Consider the following 18,620-nt stretch of genomic DNA (forward strand, 5'->3'; position numbering starts at 1 on the left):
CAGCCTCAAACTGGGTAGGTTAAAAGAACTTAAAGGACTGAGAATGAAACAACTTTAGCTTTTTAATTTAAAGCTCCCACCTTGCAAGTTTAGAATAATGGGGTAGCAAGAAACTCTAAACTGAATTAGTTTAAAATGTATATTTAAATGTCTAACTCTCAGAGTCAAATCAGGAACTGTCTTTTAGCTGAGTCAGCAGATAGGTACAGCAATAAACTATTCTCAGCTGGAAGTCAGTCTTTGAAGATCTTGAGGAACCATTAATCCACATCTACTAATTCACCAGACTGAAGAACATAATTCAGTAACTTTCCAACTGACTCAGCAGTCCCTAGAAACTTGTGAGATATTTGACTTTTGTCCTTCATGAAGAAAAAAAAAAGAAACGGTAAAAATACGAACACATTTAGTTATAACATCTGATTTCAAAGCTGACCACAATATATAGGCTCTCTACATTTCTTTCTGAGATTTGTATTTAATTTAATAAAGTTGACTTGTTTGGAGTATCGAGTGTACCCTGCATATAATTTAATATTTAGTTACCAAAAGTGACTCAAAGCCAGAGTGAGGATGACACCAGTTGACAGTTATTACAGCTCCTTGGCTTCAACACAACATTTTTAATTGTTCAAGTACTAAATATCAGTCCAGAAAACTTGATGCTTCCCCTTTGGACTGTGTAGTAAATGAGTCTTGTCCTCCAACACATGTGCTTATGCAGTGTTTTGCAATTAAAGTGTGTGAGTAATGGAACATAAAAGAGTATCTCAGACATAAATCAAACACACGCCCTCTGGATCACGTGAGATTTTGCCCAGACTTGAATGATCACGAACGCCTCTTGGCAAGCAATCTGCATTTTCGAGATAAGACCAACTGCAAATGGCATTACTGGGTGCTGTTGAGAGTATCATTTAACTTCACTTGGGAATACTCTAGTATGTAACAGATCATCTGTAACTTATTCCACTTTAAGAGAATGCATGGCAATTTTAGAAGGCTTGTTCTAAATTACTGTTAGAATGTAAAGATAAACTCTGAGTCAGTGAAATATGGAGACATTCAGACCATGTTTTTAAATTTTTGACACTTTGCTATTAGGAAAGAACATGAGAGATTATGGCCAAACTTGTTTGTTTTGCTTTTAGCAGAAGTTGTGTTAGCCCTGTGCTGATTGCTCCTGAAAATCTTGTCTCCTTTAACGTGCATCTTCACAGTACTTTGTGCTGTGAGAACTAAGTTCTCCTGTTTTCCTTTTTTATTGCACTGGCATCACATATACTTTTTGCATGTTGATTAAAACCTTGAAGTAGGATTGAAGGGCAAATTTCTCATCTTTTCATACTTTTCTCATTCCTAGTGATGTCACTGGAGGTTGTACTAGGATGAAGCAAATGGATTACACCATATATAACAGAAATCTTAAAAATAATTACATTTTCATATGCCACTTGAAGAACAACAGTCCTAAAGCAAAAAAACAAAACAAAGCAAAACAAAAACAACAACAACAACAAAAACCAAAACCAAAACCAAACCAAAACAAAATAAACCAAAACACTGCAACTAGCTGAAAGGTTTTATGTTTTGGCACAGATCCTTTTTCAGTGGAATTTGAACTAAAATTTCAACAACTCAGATAAATGCAAAATACTTTTTGTTTCAAACCACACTGGATATAAGCAACATTGTTCCTTTATGAAACTAAGAAAGGAGAGTCAAGTCCTGCTTATGTTACTGGAAGTGACTATTCATATTTAGGATTGATTAGTCAAGTTTCAAGCAATCTGTACTTTAATAAGAACTTCCATGACAATAACAATATAAATTTATACTTTCATCCCATAGTTTGACAGTCCAAGAGTACAATGATCAGTCATAGCAAAGGTAGGCATTCTTTTTCTCCAAAGAATTAGTTTTCAAGCAAAAACATCAACTAGATGAGCTTGAAAATTTTGGAGGAACATGAGTGACATTTTTATCAACTCTTTTTTTTTTTTTTTTGAGGAAATCATTAGGATGCTTGCTTTATCTTGGTAAATAATCTTTAAAATACATTCTACCTTTAAACATTTTAATATGGTCAAACCAAAAATGTTTCAGAATATTGTGTTTGACATAAATTTCAAAGTATTTGATATTTTACATCAATTCAGGAGTAAAACAAAGGTCAGAGTGTCAGAATTTCCTGTGGGTCAGAAAACTGGTTTAGAACCCATTCTTAGGAGAAGCATTACTGTAAATGGTAACAATGAAAATTGATGTGAAGTTTGGGAGCACATCCTTCTAGATAAACTAATGTCTTTTCAAGAGCTATGTTAGGAACTGGGAACCACTTAGTAATGGAATTGTATGGAACAAGATGGCAATCATCCTTCCACTCCTTTGAAGATCTTAGCCGCAAAGAACAAAGAAAGGAAGACCTTTTAGCAGGTTGCACCCTTAACTACAACAGATCACTGAATTTTTGGCCCTAGAATTCTAAGAAAAAATTAACATTGTATATCCTGATTCCACTCAGTAAGTTGAACATCTTCAGTGACATTTAACCTTTATTCTTCTTTTAAGTAGTGGAAGCTTGCATAAGTAAACTTCACAGTGACAGTATTCTTTAAAAGAACGTTATTCAGCGCTTGAGCTCAAAATCCTTTGAATTTAATCCTGACATTGGTATTCAGAAAAAAGAAAAAAAAATATATATATATATTTTAGAGTAACTGTAATTTTGTTCAAATATAAGTGAAAAGACCAGTAAAACTTTAACTTATAAGTTTGTTTTGTTTTGTTTTGTTTTTGTGTTGTTGTTGTTGTTTAATTTGTGGGGTTTTTTTTCCTCTTTTTTGGCTGTTTTGTTGTTGTTGTTGTTTTCATTTATTTTGTTTTTTTTTTTTATGGTTTGCCTGCCTGTATTTTGATTTTGGTTACTTTTTTTTAAAAAAAAAAAAAAAAAACAAACAAAATTACATAAGAAATTTCCTTAAAACTGCAGACTTGCTGTATCTGGTAGTCAGATGTAGCAACATTTGGAAACATGCATTTTCTGGGTCTTGAAAATAAAAAACGTTGAACAGTTATAATGTGAATTCAATTCGTAAGCCTCAGGGTGTAAATTCATCACCAGATGGGCAAAGGAAGAAATATTCTCTATGGTATAATGTTACCTGCAAAAAGTGGGTTTAACACCTTCCTTTGTAGCATCCAGAATTGAGACAAGATGCTGGATGAGAGAGATTATTGATCTATTCAGCTAAAGCAGTTCCTCTGCTATTACATTCCTCCCTTAACCTGATGCTTCTTTTCATGCAATGGATTCCAGCAGCTCCAGCTTGGGTGTCTCACATTCACAACACAGCTAGCTGTGACAAGGAATCAGGAAACTTTCTTGCTTAGCTCATGGCAAATGGGAAGCTGTTATTTTATTTGATGGTTTTGGAAACCAGAAGGAACTTTATTTGCAAAGCACCTAAACCCTCCAGCAACTGTCAACAGAAGCAGCAGGTGTCCAGGTTCTTCTGCAAATTTGTCCCTTGGTCTGCAGTCTGTGTTAAATACGCTCTAAGAGGGTGGGGAGTGGGTAAGATAAAGCAAAAATACAGGGGAAAAAAATAGAAATCTTATGGTAAACATTCAAATATTCAAGGATGATATCCAAATGGCCATAATACAGACATAAAAGAAATCAGAAAGGAGATTTTGTCAAGGATCTGAAAATGTAGACCCTAAATTACAATTGTTAAAAAGTATAACAGCAGGTTGATGGCATGGCTAGTGCTGCCTGTAGCAGTCCCACTCTATTAAATTTTCCAGTTGCTGTCTCTGTATTCTCATTTTCTCTCCTCAGTCTTCTGGCATTCAATGCACTAGATACTGAGCTACCCTATTTTGCTTCTATTGCATTTAAAGGGAGTTTGTTATATTACCTCCAACGAGACTAGAGTGTGGAGGGGCAATAAATTCGAGAGTTATCTAAAACGTGGCAAAAAGTTCAACTTCTGAAATGTGCAGCTCATCATGAGTTGTACATACTCATATACACGAATTTGTGTTGTAAGGCTGGGCAAGGGAATCAGGGAAACTCTCAAGATTTAATCAATGGAATGAGTAAAGCTTTCTTATTCTGGTCTCAAAAGTTAATACCATCCTGTAGAAGCAGTCTGAGGTTACCCAAATCCCTCTCTTCTCTCCTAAGCACTCTGTAGAATCACAGATAACTTCATAAGTAAGTCATATGCAATATTTGATCATTGAACAACAGTATCTCAATATATGACCTGATGCTTACTAGTGTAACTTGTTTTAACCTGAGCTAGATCTGGATTTTCATCACCCATAACCTTCAAGAAATGGCATGTGTCTTTGAGCTATATCTTAGATTGAAAGATCAGCATGAACACTGGTTTCAGACACAGGTAAATTATAGTGCACGAGCTGAGTTCATTCCCATTTTTCAGTTTGATTTCTCCCAATACTCCCAACAGTCAAATAAATTAGGATCTGCTGGGGAGTGTGTAATAGCAGTTCCTTACATTTAGTAGATGTAAGAATCTAACTTCTGTTGGAGCTTTTGAAGGAGTGTGGACAATTACAAGGATTTACAAGAGGTGATGATTTGATTAGATTATCAAGTTGACAACTGAGGTTCTGAGGTTCTATAGGAACCAGCATGCTAAGCATGGAAATGTAAATCCAGGGATTTCATCCAGCCTTCTTCTTGACTTGGCACTAATGCATCCACTGATAAGAAGCAGGACTGCACAAATAGACGTCATCTTGGTGGGGGGAGGGGATAGTAATCCAGCCAACAGATTTGCTAGTGCTCTGCAGCTGAGCATCCTCAACAACAGGAGCCATCAGGAGTCACATTTTGCTCTTGTGCACTGGAACAATAACTAAGACATTGCTTCTGCTCTGACAGGTTGACTCTTGAGCAATTTTACATTTGCTGTTCACTAGTACATCCAGTTTTCAGTGAACCAGGACATTGCTATTTATTTCATTGCAAAATAATTATACCTCTTTAACATAAATCTAATTAGATAAGGAAAAATAGGAAAGTGGAGAAGACTACTCAGCTATTTTTTATGGATTTGTTCAAGTAAAGAAATGACTGTGGGAAAGATTTTACAGATAAGACAGCATTCCCATTCACATCATACTTTGCTTTCAATCCCTAAATACAACAAATAATCATGCTTTAGTAAGCACCTGCTTGGCTTATTTGAAGAATCCTTCTGTGATGACATTAAATCCTAGCCTTTGACTTTTCCTGTCTGATGCCAAAATGATTATTTCTGCTGATTCTCAGTTTGACATCAGGGAGCAATTGGTTAAGCCTCAGATCCTTCACCTTGTTATCTGCCATTCTTATAGACATCTGTCATGTTTCTGTACTTCAGATTTATAAAGAGAGATTTAATATCCTAACAACTGCAGAAAAAGATGCCTCACTTTCACCTTCAGTAGGTCAACAACAATTGCCTTTTTTTCTTTTTTTTCTTTTTTTTTCTTTTTTTTTTTTTTCCTGTTTTTCCACAGAAACTCCGATGACAAGCAGACAACTTAGCTCTTAGAAACTAAACAGATAGTCACAGACCAATTTGAACCTTATAGAGTTTAGGTCACCTCTGTAGAACAAAATCTGTTAATGACAATTCTGCTATTTCTGATTACATTTAGATTCAGACAGAAAGAATATTGAACAAAGTGTTTTTTTAATTAAACCACGTTGCATAGTTGTGCTGTGCTAGGCAATGGAAACAAGAACTGACATTAAAAATAAAAGCATTGAAAAAAAAGGAAAGCATTGATTTCAAAGGAAAACTTTTATTATTCAAGTCAAAAGGACCTTTGATATCAGAAGTATATATTAATAAAAGTGAGGTGATTGTAGCTGTCAGGTAATGGAAATGAAGCATTCTTTTTGAATCAATTACCTGTGTTGTGAAGATAACATGATATTTTTCTGTCTTTAGTACCAAAAATGCTGACAAACTTTCTTCTGAAATGATATTAAAACAAAACAAACTACACTCAAAAAACTCTGAGCTTCCTACAAAGAAAGGAAAAAATATATTGTACATGATAGATTTTAAATTTTCAGTGTTAGAGTTACCATTACTAACAGCACAAGTAGTATAATAAACAACTCCTAATTTTGGTTGTTCATAAAAACACAGCTCCATAGGAACATGGTTCCTATGTGGCTAAAATTCTGCCCTAGTGCACTTCTGATGAAAAAGGAGACCTAAATCAAGGACTCTGGGCCCCATAGTGGAGTAAATACAGCTGCCACAGTCATGATACTAGACCTAATAAACTCGTGACACCCTGGTATACCAGAGGGTCAGCATGGATCTCCACTGACTCTGGCAACCTTAAAACATGCTCCAGTGATTGGTGATCCATGCCCAAGTGATCTCACATACCAGCGAGATTTCCATGAAAAGATTATGTTAGGAATGCTTTGGTACTTGTATGCAATGGAAGCTAATAAGTTGAAGAGCTCAAACACACATCAAAGTCAAGAAGCTAATGTGTAGCATGGGCAACAACAATGGCAATGTTCTGGGTGATTTCCATTTTCTGTGCTGTGTCTCAAGGCAGATCCATTGTGACAATTTCCCTAACACATTCATTCAGAGAGGCACAGATTGTCAGGAATGCAATGTTTTAATTTAAACTGTTAGTTCAAATCACATTAGATGTCATTTGTCATTTACTCAGGGCAATAAGGTCATTTCTATCACTGCTGATTTCCTCTTAGTGCAGGTCACATCATTAACTGAAATCATGTAGGATTCCATTTTACATTAGCACTTTGTTTTCTTCACAAAATTGATTAATTCTTTTGTTTTCATTTCGGTGTTTTCTTCAATATTGCAATTGCTTGCAGAACTTGCCTTGCTCTGTCCATTTTTTCAGGTAGGCAGAGGTTTTATTCTGGATTTGTATATAGCTATTGTGGTTAATCCTACAGTCCACAAGAGTAAAGGGTTCCATATCAAATCAGCACATTTTTTGATTCTCATCCATTCTCACACTAAGAGAAATAAGCACAATGTATTGGTTTTGATATTCCATTCAACCTGTCCCCTGCAGACTTGCCCCAGCACCAGAACATCTCTGTGGTGTCACTTGACTGTCTGGACACCAAATCCCTTCTCTTACAAGTAGATGTTTGTAGTGATTTCATGTATTTCTCTAGTCCATCTTTTATTGCCTTATTTTCTTCAACTGGCTGCTGCCATTGATTCTCCATCCTGGACTATGTTGTCCTTTATCACTGGGTTTAGTCATTTGTGGTGTTACCCTGCCTGCCAACGCATTTTCTGGCATTCAGATTGTGTATTTTGTTCCCAGTGTACCAGCTCAGCACTTTGCACAGTAGCTTCTGCCCTAAGTCAGTTCCCACTGAGGTCAGCTGGCAGCTTGCCACAGAGTTCAGTGGGAACAGTATCGAGCTGTTATTTTAAATGCAAATTCAGTCCCAAATATGCAATTTGAAGGATGACTTATACCTCAGCCTTGCTCAGTTTGATCTGTTGATATTTTAACCAGTTTAACTTCTTAGATCATGTTCTTGGCATGTTGCTCTGAAGCTGGACACTCCCCCATCTTTTGTTACCATCATGATTATATTCTCCATGGGTTCTTACACTGCTCTCATCACTGTTGTATCTGAGGCCCTTCCAATTATTCATTAAGTGACTAACATCTGTCACATGTAATTCATTCCTGGTCTCCCAGGAGGAGCTCGGTGGAGAGTTTTGCCATGTCTTCCTCTTCACCACATCAAACACAAGCTGTCCCCTGCCCTACCCATCAACTAAAAATTAGAAATGGTAAGAACATTCTGTCTAAAAAATCCCTCTCCAGCCATAATAAATGTTTCCAAGGTCAATATGTTGCGCTGTTCCCTACGTAAGGGTATGTTTTTGCTCCAGGATGTATCCAGATACAGATGTCTCAGCTACCTAACTCTGCAGGAGGGCATCTACATTCCAGATGTGGATCCTCATTCACATTATACCTACCTTCACATTGGCATTACGTGCCATATTCTTGATTATTTCACAGATGTAGCTTGAGGCGGGTAACACAAAACATGTGGATAGATGTGTTGCAGGTATCATTCACCATTGTCAATGTCCTTGTCCTCCCATATCCATCCACAGAAGTTTCTATTCCCACACTGTCTGCACACACCTCTCCTGTCTATTCATACAGTCCAGAGCTGTCACTATAAAGTAGAAGAGTGACTTGCTCACATAATATCTCAGGTTGAATATTATTCAAAGACCGGGAAGTGAAAGAAAAAAATGAGAAATATCATGGTTTAGAACAGTAAGGGATATAAAAACTATAGTACTAGTTAAATTGAGGAATAATTGTAGCAAAATACGCCAGCAAGTTCTTATATATTAGGAAAATATTAACTCACTACAAAAATACCTTACAGTCACTGAATAACCCAAAATAAATTTTATTCCAGTGAGGTAGGAAATATCCAGGATTAAGGCTAAATGAGGGACTGGAATTGACTCTAATGATATTGTTCACAATTTTTTATTCTTTTTTAGAAAACAAAGCAAAACTTGTCTCAGAAAATCATTTCAAGCATTAGTCTGAACTGAGTGTGGATATAGGGCATTAACAAGGAATATGAAATATTCAGATTTCCAAATCATCTTTACATTTTTGCAAACATGTAAAATCAGTCTGTCACAGGCAGATAAAACCTAAGTCTTATCCACGCTCAGTGTCCTTATGCATTAATGCTTAAGACCACTACACACAAAGCCAGGAGGGTTAAACACCATATTCTCTCTTCTCTCTTTCCATCCAAAATCACATTTGATGAAACTAAAACTGAAATAGTTTGAAGCTGAATAGCAAGGTTTTTCTGTCTGAATGAAATAACATATTTTAACAACAAAAAATAATCAAAAGTCTCATCTGTCTTTTTGGGAACAATTGTCATGAGATCTTAACAGTTGTTTTGGTTGTTTTGGATTTTTTGTTTGTTTGTTTTTATGTTTTTGTTGTTTGTTGTTGTTTACTTGTTTGTTTTTTTTTTTTTTTTTAACACCATGTGAAAAGTGAAAATGTGTGAAGGGAAAAACTATGATTTCCAAAAAGTTCATCATTTAACCCACGTATCATGGCTATGGTAAATAAAATACTTTTGGATGTGCCAGGGAACAGTAGACAGTATATGATACCACTTGTCCTGTTGGCCCTCAGGGGTGCTATATTCATTGAAAAGCAGATTCGTAGCAGTGCTAATGTAAAATATTCTGATCTTAGATAGCCACCAAATTGATTTATCAATAATAAGACTATTAAACAAATCTAACCAAACAATCAAAGAAAAAGAAACATCACATACGAAGCGAAAATCACTTAAGTTAGAGTAGTGGTTTTGGGAGTCTTTCTTTTTAAAAGTACAAGCTTAAATTCTCACTAATTCACTAAATAGCATGGCTTTAAGGAAGCATCTGATCTTGGGAATACCAAAATAAAATCTTACAAAAGCATGGGCAAATGAAGTGGAATAGCTATATTGGGAGTAAATCAGTCTATTTTGATTAGTATAAAACATACTGGATCCTCTGAAGGAAAGCATTATTTTCATTAGAAGCCTTTATTTAAAATCCAGACAAGTTTAGGAGTGATATTTGTATAAAACTTTCATATGCTTCTTTTCATTAAAGCAGTTGTAACCTTCCTCTGTCCCCACTGTTTATGCTTTTAATGGGTCCCCTGAATAAAGCACTCAGATATTATAAATAATCACTTTCGCAATTAGTCTTCCAGCTTTCTAAAAAGTTATTGGATGAATCAGGAATGCAATATGACCAGTTATGTTTTTATGGAATCATTAATAGGCAAATAAATTCCGAGACAGCATGGGAATGAAAACCTCTCCTCTTTCAGAAGTTGACTTTATTTTTACTTTTTGTTAAAGTAAATTGTTTTAGTGATTCATACCACAATAGTCAAATGTCTGTAGGAAAGTATTGCCTTTGAGGGTTATCTAAATAGTTACTTAACTTATTCTAAGTTCACAGTGAAAGATGGAATCTGCATTAATAACGTGACATATGGAAAAACCCCTGCAATGCATTAAAAATCTGTGAGTGAGATTAATTACCCTCAAATACGAAGCTTTCCCTTGTTATAAAAATCAACCTGAAAAGCCATACACCTATCAGTAAATGAAAGACTTTGCTGTTTATAATGGCACATCAACATAATGAACATTAAATTTGACTCCTTTTGGAAAGCAGAATTTTCCACTTCTTTCTCTGAAATACTACCTTTCTGAGTACACTGAGTCTTGTTCCAGGGCATCCTCTCTCTTTCTCTCTCTCTCAATCTTTCAATCCCCAAAAGATGTAACACAGTGCAGAATTCCAGGGCATCTAAGCATGTAAAAATAACCTTGAGTAAAGACTATTTTTGTTGTTCTTTTAGTTTCTTTTTTCCCCTAATCCTCTTCCTAATATTTTCTTTTGCATTATCAATATAGCTACAGTGCTGGGTTTTGGTCGACAAAGCAGAAGTGAGGATATTCAAAACAAACCAAAACCAAACGAAAACAAAACAAAACCCGTCATTTTAAGGTTTATTTTTTAAATTATTTTTATATTTAACTCTAGGTATATTTTATATTCATAGGAATTACCATAGTAGAATAGATTAGCCACTCACTGTGATGTAATGTTTTGTCTCTAGAAGCTGAGGTGTCTAGTAGAGAAAATGAACAGAAATGCACTTTACTATTCCATAGTGTCCTATAGAAAACAAACAACAAAAAGTTTTCTGCTTCCAATCAGCATTTGTCTACAAGGATAGTAGGAGTTAGTAAAATTGTTCTATATTGGATAAAGACAGGTCTAATTGCTAAATTGTTCAGTGGTACTGATGGGCATTTGAAAACAGTGCATACTAAATCTGGTCTTTTTCTATTTATAATATATACTGATATATCCTCATGCCAGACTTCCAGCTATATAAGCTGAGAAAATTGTACTGTTGATAGTCACATCTTTTACCAAGTAAGAACAGAAATTCAATGCCACAAATCCAGATTTGAGGGTTATATACCTATATCTTTCTGTACCATATGTTTAGCCTGAGATCTTGATCTAACACAGTGACAGTTGGATATGGTCTTTATTGGTCTTACCTTTGCAGAGGTTAAATTCACAAATGAAACCAGTCTGTGTGGATTTAACTACATTTTTTAAATGATATGAACAGGGTGGCAAAATGCACACACAGAAAATACAAGCACCTTTCCTTTGGTGACCCAGGTTTGATCTGATTCAGCACAGAAGCATAGAAAATGTTAAAGGTCTGGGTTATGTTTTTGAAAGAAGACTCCATAGAAAATATGCACACAAATTACTATAATGAAGGACAGTTGGCAAAAATGAAAAGAATGATAAGAAAAAAGAGTGAGCACATTTTAGTCTGAAATAGTCTTGCCCTATCACATACCATCTGTTTCCACAAAGCCTTAGAATGATGCTTAGCAGTGTTTTCCTAGCTGGAAGTAAGAAAAAGGAAAGTATTTCTGTCAATTCCTCATGATCATGCTAGCAATTGTTTAATGCCATGGTTCTAAAAATCTTTTATTTGAAGTCAGACTCCCTGGAAACACTGAATTCACAGTTTATGGCAATATCTTAATGTAAATCCACAAATAATTCAATCAGATTCCTACTCTTGCACTCCAAAGCAAATAGAAATATTCCATGTTCAATACTAAATCATTGCTTCTAGACAAAAAAACAAACACACGAAAAAGGTATTTTGAGCAAGTTTCACTTTGGCAAATAAGAGTTATTTTTTTTATTTTATTTTTTGTCATTTTCTTCCCCAGCTCACCCCAGACAACACAGGAGTTGTTGGATATTTAGACTTATTGGCATTTAAAAAACACTGAAATAAAGAGACGCACCATATTTTAACTCTGCTATAGAATGTGTAACAAAATACAATGCGTGACTTAGCTAAACGTTAAAAATTTTTGGCAGAAAAGCTAGAATTTTTTAGTTATTTTATATTTACATAGTTTCAATTGAAGCTTTCAAACGAAAATCAGATGTATCTACTACATTTTGTGAAATAACAGTTGACTTCAAATTTAGCTGAAATTTGCCCAAACCTTTTCAAATGCTGTTATAGTACAGAAGCTGCTTCGTTGTAATCAATTGAATTATTTTACAACCATAGAATGCTGTGAGTCAGAACGGACCTTAAATAGAGGGACACCTCCCAATAGACCAGATTGCTCAAAGCCCCATCCAGCCTGGCCTTGAACACTTCCCATGATGGTGCATCCACAACTTCTCTGGGCATCCTATTCCAGTGTTTTACCATTCTCATGGTGAAACATTTCTTCCTTATACCTAATCTAAATCTACCCTCTTTCAGTTTAAAGCCATTACCCCTTGTCCTGTCACTACATGCCCTTGAAAAAAATCCCTTTCCAGCTTTCTTGTAGCTCCCCTTTAGGCACTGGAAGGCTTTGACAAGGTCTCCCCAGAGCCTTCTCTTCTCCAAGCTGAACCACCCCAACTCTCTCAGCCTTTCCTCATTAGGAGAGGTGTTCCATCCCTCTGACCATTTTCGTGGCTTCCTCTGGACTTCCTCCAACAGGCCAATGTCCTCCTTTTTTGGGAGTCACAGAGCTGAATGCAATACTCCAGGTGGGGTCTTATGAGAGAAGTTGCTTAGTGAGGAACAATGTCAGAGGATGACTTACAACCCATTTCTTCAACACTGCTTACATCATCTGCTAACTAATCATGGAGAGGTCAAAAGATTTGAACAAGACAACTCGTTTAATAGAGTCCTACTTAGCAAAGGTCAGACAGCAAAATGGGATTCTAAAATTATGCAGTGGAAGTGTGTCTTTGATCAAGTCACATGGAATATCTGTGTAGCTCTGAGACTTCTTAGCTGTTTTCAAGCAAAATGAATTTATGACCATGCCTATGTACTATATTAGGTGATAAATGAATGTACAAAGCAGAAATCTTTCAGTAGCACAAATAATTTTGTACTTTACTAACACATACTGTGTTAAGGTTGAAAGAGTGGTCTCTTTGCCAAAGCAGGAGTTAGGGACTCCCAAATCTATTATCACTTCAGACAATTAATTTGGAAGGAATTTTGAGTAATAAAAGGAAATATATTTATCCCTCTATCCTTTTATCCTCAAACACAGTTTAGGCTATTTTAGTATGGAGTTTGAGAGATCACTAGTTGTGTACAGTATGACTCCTGGCTGCTTATTGTATCACCTATACCAATGAGAGTGCAAAAGACCAGATTTTTGATGTTGACTCCATAGTCTCAAGTAAGACTCATCCTTTAAATAAAGTTTTCTTCTTTAGAAAATGTTATATACAGACCTCTTGGAATTTGAAAATACATCAACTTGCCCACAGAGACATAACATGTTTTTAAGTGACATTCAAATTCATTTAGTCGTTGACCAACTTCCATGTAGTAGATACGTCATGGATTTGGTCCTTAGTGTGACAGATTTCATAGCTATCTCCTTTGAACTCTGTTATGCACTCACTTAAAGGTTTAGAAAAACTGTCATTACAGCAAGGACTAAGCTAAATCATAGGGATCACATTCAAATTGTACCAATGCAGCACTAAAATGGGACACAAATTTGAATAAGCTATTAGGAAAAATATAAAGGAGAATGTGAAATGCCTTGGAAATTTAAGAGTGAATCAGACTGAGTTTACTGAAGCAGGAATTGAGTCAATATGCTGGAGGCATATCAGTCTGGCCTAAATTAAGTTAACCATTAATGATTTAAGGGAATGACCAAGGTTTGGGATTGTACTCCATCACATTTCTGGTATTTTCGGATATATCATTTATGGTAAGCAAGTGGGAATGATGGCTGTTATCCTGTGATCAGTGAGCAGATGGATCCCATATTTCAATAGGAAGTAAAGTTACAAATGGCACAGCCAGATAATGATGGCTTTTGCCAACAGCCTTTGATAGAATATCTTTTGTAATAAAATAAGATCCTTGTGTATGGGATATAAAACAGCATTTCAGAAAATGCTTTGAAATATTTTTATTTTTTCCTTTTAAATATTGTGCTCCTGCAACAATATCTATGAAGACATAGGAACAAATATGCAACATCTGTGTATTCTATTTCTTGTTTTAAACAGACGCTCAGCACTCTCACAGATGTATTTTTCCCAAAATAATAAAAACAGAAAAAAAAACGTTTCCGTTATTTCTCTATGAAGAAATGAAAAATTGCTATTATCTTCATTTCAGCATAAAGTTTCTTATTCATTCTGCCACCTCTGAAACAATGATGGTTATGACACCACAATATAATCCTAGTCACTCAGTTAGTTTCGGACTTACCTTGCCCTCATATATTTTAGGATCTGTCATTAAAAGTCATACATACATCTCTCATTGTCCCCAAAAAGCTATGATCAAGATTCCATATTTTAGAATTCTCTCTCTTACAGATGTCACATATTATCAAATCACTGCCAAAGAAGGTGGTGTGACTGCTAAACTAATGGTCACTTCTTCCAGACTAAGATTTCTTTAAATCTTCTCAATTTTCCTAGGACATGTATTGCTGTTAATGTTTCTTAAACAGTTTCTGTTATCATAATTACTTATATACATGTCTCAGCCAAAGTTCAGATTTGTGATTAAATTGTTGTATTAATTTTGTGATTAATTGTCTGTATTATGCAAACAAAAAAAGATTCATCTTTGAAAAAATATGATATGACAAAATACAATATAGTATAAGAAATACAGCAGTCTTACACATATACTTTCCAGGTCTTTGAGTTCCTGTCATTTCATTTAGCCAACTGGGTTGCATAAAACAAGCTTCCTGTATTATGTCTGAAATTTTGACAGTTTCTTAGTATTGTGTTTTCCTCTTTCAAATAACTTCTATCCATAAATGAAATCCTACATTCTGTTATGCATAAAAATAGTCTCCTTACAGTCTAAACAAAAGCAGAACATGTAATGCAAACAACAAAAGCTAGAAAATAAAACCCATAAGATTTTGTGTTGTGTTTGGAGAAAAAGGACAAGAGCACTCATGATGAAAAGATTATTTTATTAGGAACAGAATGGAGTTGCATCAGTGCGTAAAATAGCTTGTGCCTCCTACCACTTATATTCCAGAGCGTTTTCATTTATCATAGAGCACTTTCATATATGCTGCTCTAGTGACATTGAAAAAGGGAGGGAAGCTGAAGCATGCAACAAGTGAATTGTGATTTTTTGAGATAAAGGCACCTCTGCAAGATGGAGTTTAGATTGCATTAAGTGAAATAAAACATTGTTACCCTCTTCACTGTATTTTAAATCCTCTAGTCAGAAATGCACTTTGAAGCATGCTCCAGATGAGAATATGCCATCCCCTCAGGAATAAGAAAGAAAAAAAATATAACAGGAAATAAAAATACTTACCAGCTGGAAGGAAAAGAAACAAAGGAAACAACGTTCAGATTCAGAATGGTTGATGGTTGCCTATTCATGTTCTATGGTTTTATTTTCACAAAATAATGTAATTTGAAAAGAAAGGTGTAATATGCCTGTTTTATGCAACATACTTTGCTCATAATCCATTCTATCCAAAATTAGAATATAATTATGATTTTCTGACCTGGCAGCATATTCTCTATTGCCATTACCTTCTGTGTGGACAAGAGTTACGCCAGCAGAGACTCATACTCCATCCTTCTGAAACTGCCTTAATGCCAGATAAACAAATTCTCATGATTTTGGCCTTGCCCACAGCTTAATTCAAGCAGAAAAATCTGAGCATTCTGAAGACTGAAACATGCTATAACTTCCACCCTGTTTAAAACTTTGGGTTTTGATTTAACTGAAGCAATCTTCCTCTCCTCATTATGTAGTGGCACCCTGCAGATGACATTGTAACATTCAACTGAAGCTCAAACACATTCAGAAATTTTCTTTGCAATAAAAGGCTGATACACACAGAAAAAGGTTGTTTCAACAGTTGGGTTGCTAGCCTGTGTCCTAATGTTCAGAGTTCATTTATTTCTCTGTACTACAAATGACAAAATTTGTGATTTAGGACTAGATCCTTAAGAACACTTGCAGCCACTTGGCAACACAACTCCTGAGCTTTAGCTGCTTAGTCTCCACAATTAAATTTTTTCTTCTGGATTTTATGACTGTGCTGTCTACACAAAGCTGAAAAGGTGTTGGAAAAAATGGGAAAAAAATAAACAAACAAAAACCAAACAGCTGATGGTTAGATTGACAACAATGACTGGCAATCCCAAATGTTGTCTAGAAAAGCAGCTGGTAAGTTTTCTTGTACTATGCCGTGCTGGGTTTACTCTCAATACCCCACTGACTCACAAAAATCCACAAATTCTTGTATACGTCACAGTCACACAGTCTGTTTGTGTCACTTGGGCAACTGTTTCAGGCCCAAAAGACTTTCTGAGCACGTCTCGGCATCAGAGTCACCATCTTGCATAGATACACACATGAAGAATCAGAGGATGGGCACTGGATCTGCAATTTTACGTTATCAAGGCCAGATACCTGCTTCCCATGTAACTGGGATCAGTGGCACTTTTTCCATATAATAACCAGTAATAGATACATCTTCCTGTTTGGCATGAACTAGAGCAGGTCTCATACAGTGCAGCCTATGCATACCCTTACTATATCCTAAGTATACCATACATACCTTACCTTCTTTACCTTAAGAATGTTGGAAGACACAAATTAAGACATCTAAGAGACAGGGGATTTCTAGTCTTTCCTCCATTAAAGGAGAACTATCACTGTTTCCTGCAACTTTTTGATTACTTATCCCTTCAAAAAGCTTTGGTCCACTGCTGTGCTTTGGGGAATGGAGCAAATTCTACCTTAGCTGCTGACATCTAACGGCTTTCCCTTAAGGGGAGCAACAATTTTATACTGTGACCAGTCTTTCCTATAATGCAGTATTGCCCAAAATGTATATTACTTTGATTCCATAACAAAATTCTGTGTTTCCTTAAATAATAAACCTTAATGACAATGACTCTCATGTGAGTATTTTTTAAAAAGCCTCCTTTGTGCCCAAATTGTCAACTTCCAAAGCGAAAACAACAGTTTCAGTGCTGCACATGCCAGCACCTGTGCTCAACTTGAAATTACTCAGATTAATCCCAAACACAGAGAGAAGTAAGTCTAGTATGTGTCAGCAGATACAGTCCAAACACTGAGTGTTAGCAATTGTTTTCTTTATGAGGGAAAAAACAACAGCCAGGTTTTCCTGGGAGAAAATTAGGTACCACACCTACCTGCATGAGAGAAGCAGAAAAGTAGTAGCTTGCTATTTTGCTGCTGATTTTCTTTCCTGCATGTGGAAATGCATCCAACACTAAAAGGTGTAATTGCAATGTAATGTAATTGAAACACTGGAAGATGTAAAAAATGATAGTGATTAAAAATTTTATTGCAAGGCAAAGAATCAAGCTCTGGCCAAAGAGTCAAGGTTTGTCATTCCTTGTCTTAACAACACTTCAGTTTCATCTAGCAACTCTTAAAAACACTTGTTAACTTTTTCCATTATATATTCAGTTACAAATTGTTATAAAGAATTTTAAGCAAAAGAGAGGAGGGAGATTATGTGTATTAGCATTTCATAATTCGTCCTCTGTAAGCTGGAGTATATTTTTGTCCAGTATTTGATGAACCTTTCTGCAGAAATGTTCTTGGGAACTGCAGACTCTGTCATTCTGCACCAATATGGTTATTACTCTATGTGATACTTACATGGACACAGTGGTGCAAAATATATGGACCCCTAAGTATCGTCTACACCATGTTTTACTTTGCAGAAATATAAATGATTATGAACGGGCTGTTAGCTCCCAGTTGCTTATTTTCACAGTACATATGGACTCCGTGTGTGAACACATCCCAGAACACTTCCCGCCATTTGAATCATGAAGGGTCAGATTTTACCTCATACCTCTTGCTTAAAGCACAGACTTCCTCAGCTAACAGTCCTTCTGGTTTCTAAGGGCCCGAAAAGAGGCACCACACACTGAAAAGAGGGGAGCAGAGAAAGCTCAGGAAGCCAATCAATTCCAGAAATATTTCCGAGCAACTGCGGAAGAGCTCATGTGCTTCTTCCCGAGACTCATCACTAATTGTCTTGAAGTTCGACCCTGTTAAATCCTTACAGAAAAAAATGACAGATTTCAGCTTAATTAGCTTTTGTTTCTCTGAGTGCACACAAAACAGTGCTGCATTTAATTTCTTACTGAGTGGTAGCAGAAAGAAGCTGAAAGGTTTCCTTCCTTCCTTCCTTCCTTCCTTCCTTCCTTCCTTCCTTCCTTCCTTCCTTCCTTCCTTCCTTCCTTCCTTCCTTCCTTCCTTCCTTCCTTCCTTCCTTCCTTCCTTCCTTTTTCCTTTCTTTTCCTTCCTTTCTTTTCCTTCCTGCCTGCCTGCCTTCCTTTCCCTCTTTCTCTCTCTCTTCTCTTTCTTTCTCTCTCTCTTTCTCTCTTTCTCTCTCTCTCTGACACCCACCTCTGCAAATG

General features: G+C 35.9%; 1 protein-coding gene across 1 annotated transcript in view; it reads right to left on the reverse strand.

Moving 5' to 3' along the window:
- Positions 1-7,076, reverse strand: part of SEMA3A (semaphorin 3A) — a 521,794-nt gene extending 514,718 nt beyond the window's left edge. Inside the window, exon 1 of the mRNA XM_071803502.1 lies at positions 7,070-7,076. The gene's annotated coding sequence lies outside the window, so the exon portion shown is untranslated. The remainder of the gene's footprint in view (positions 1-7,069) is intronic.
- Between the last annotated feature and the right edge of the window lie 11,544 nt (positions 7,077-18,620).

The sequence above is a fragment of the Patagioenas fasciata genome, chromosome 1 (assembly GCF_037038585.1).
Source record: "Patagioenas fasciata isolate bPatFas1 chromosome 1, bPatFas1.hap1, whole genome shotgun sequence".
Taxonomy (NCBI): domain Eukaryota; kingdom Metazoa; phylum Chordata; class Aves; order Columbiformes; family Columbidae; genus Patagioenas; species Patagioenas fasciata.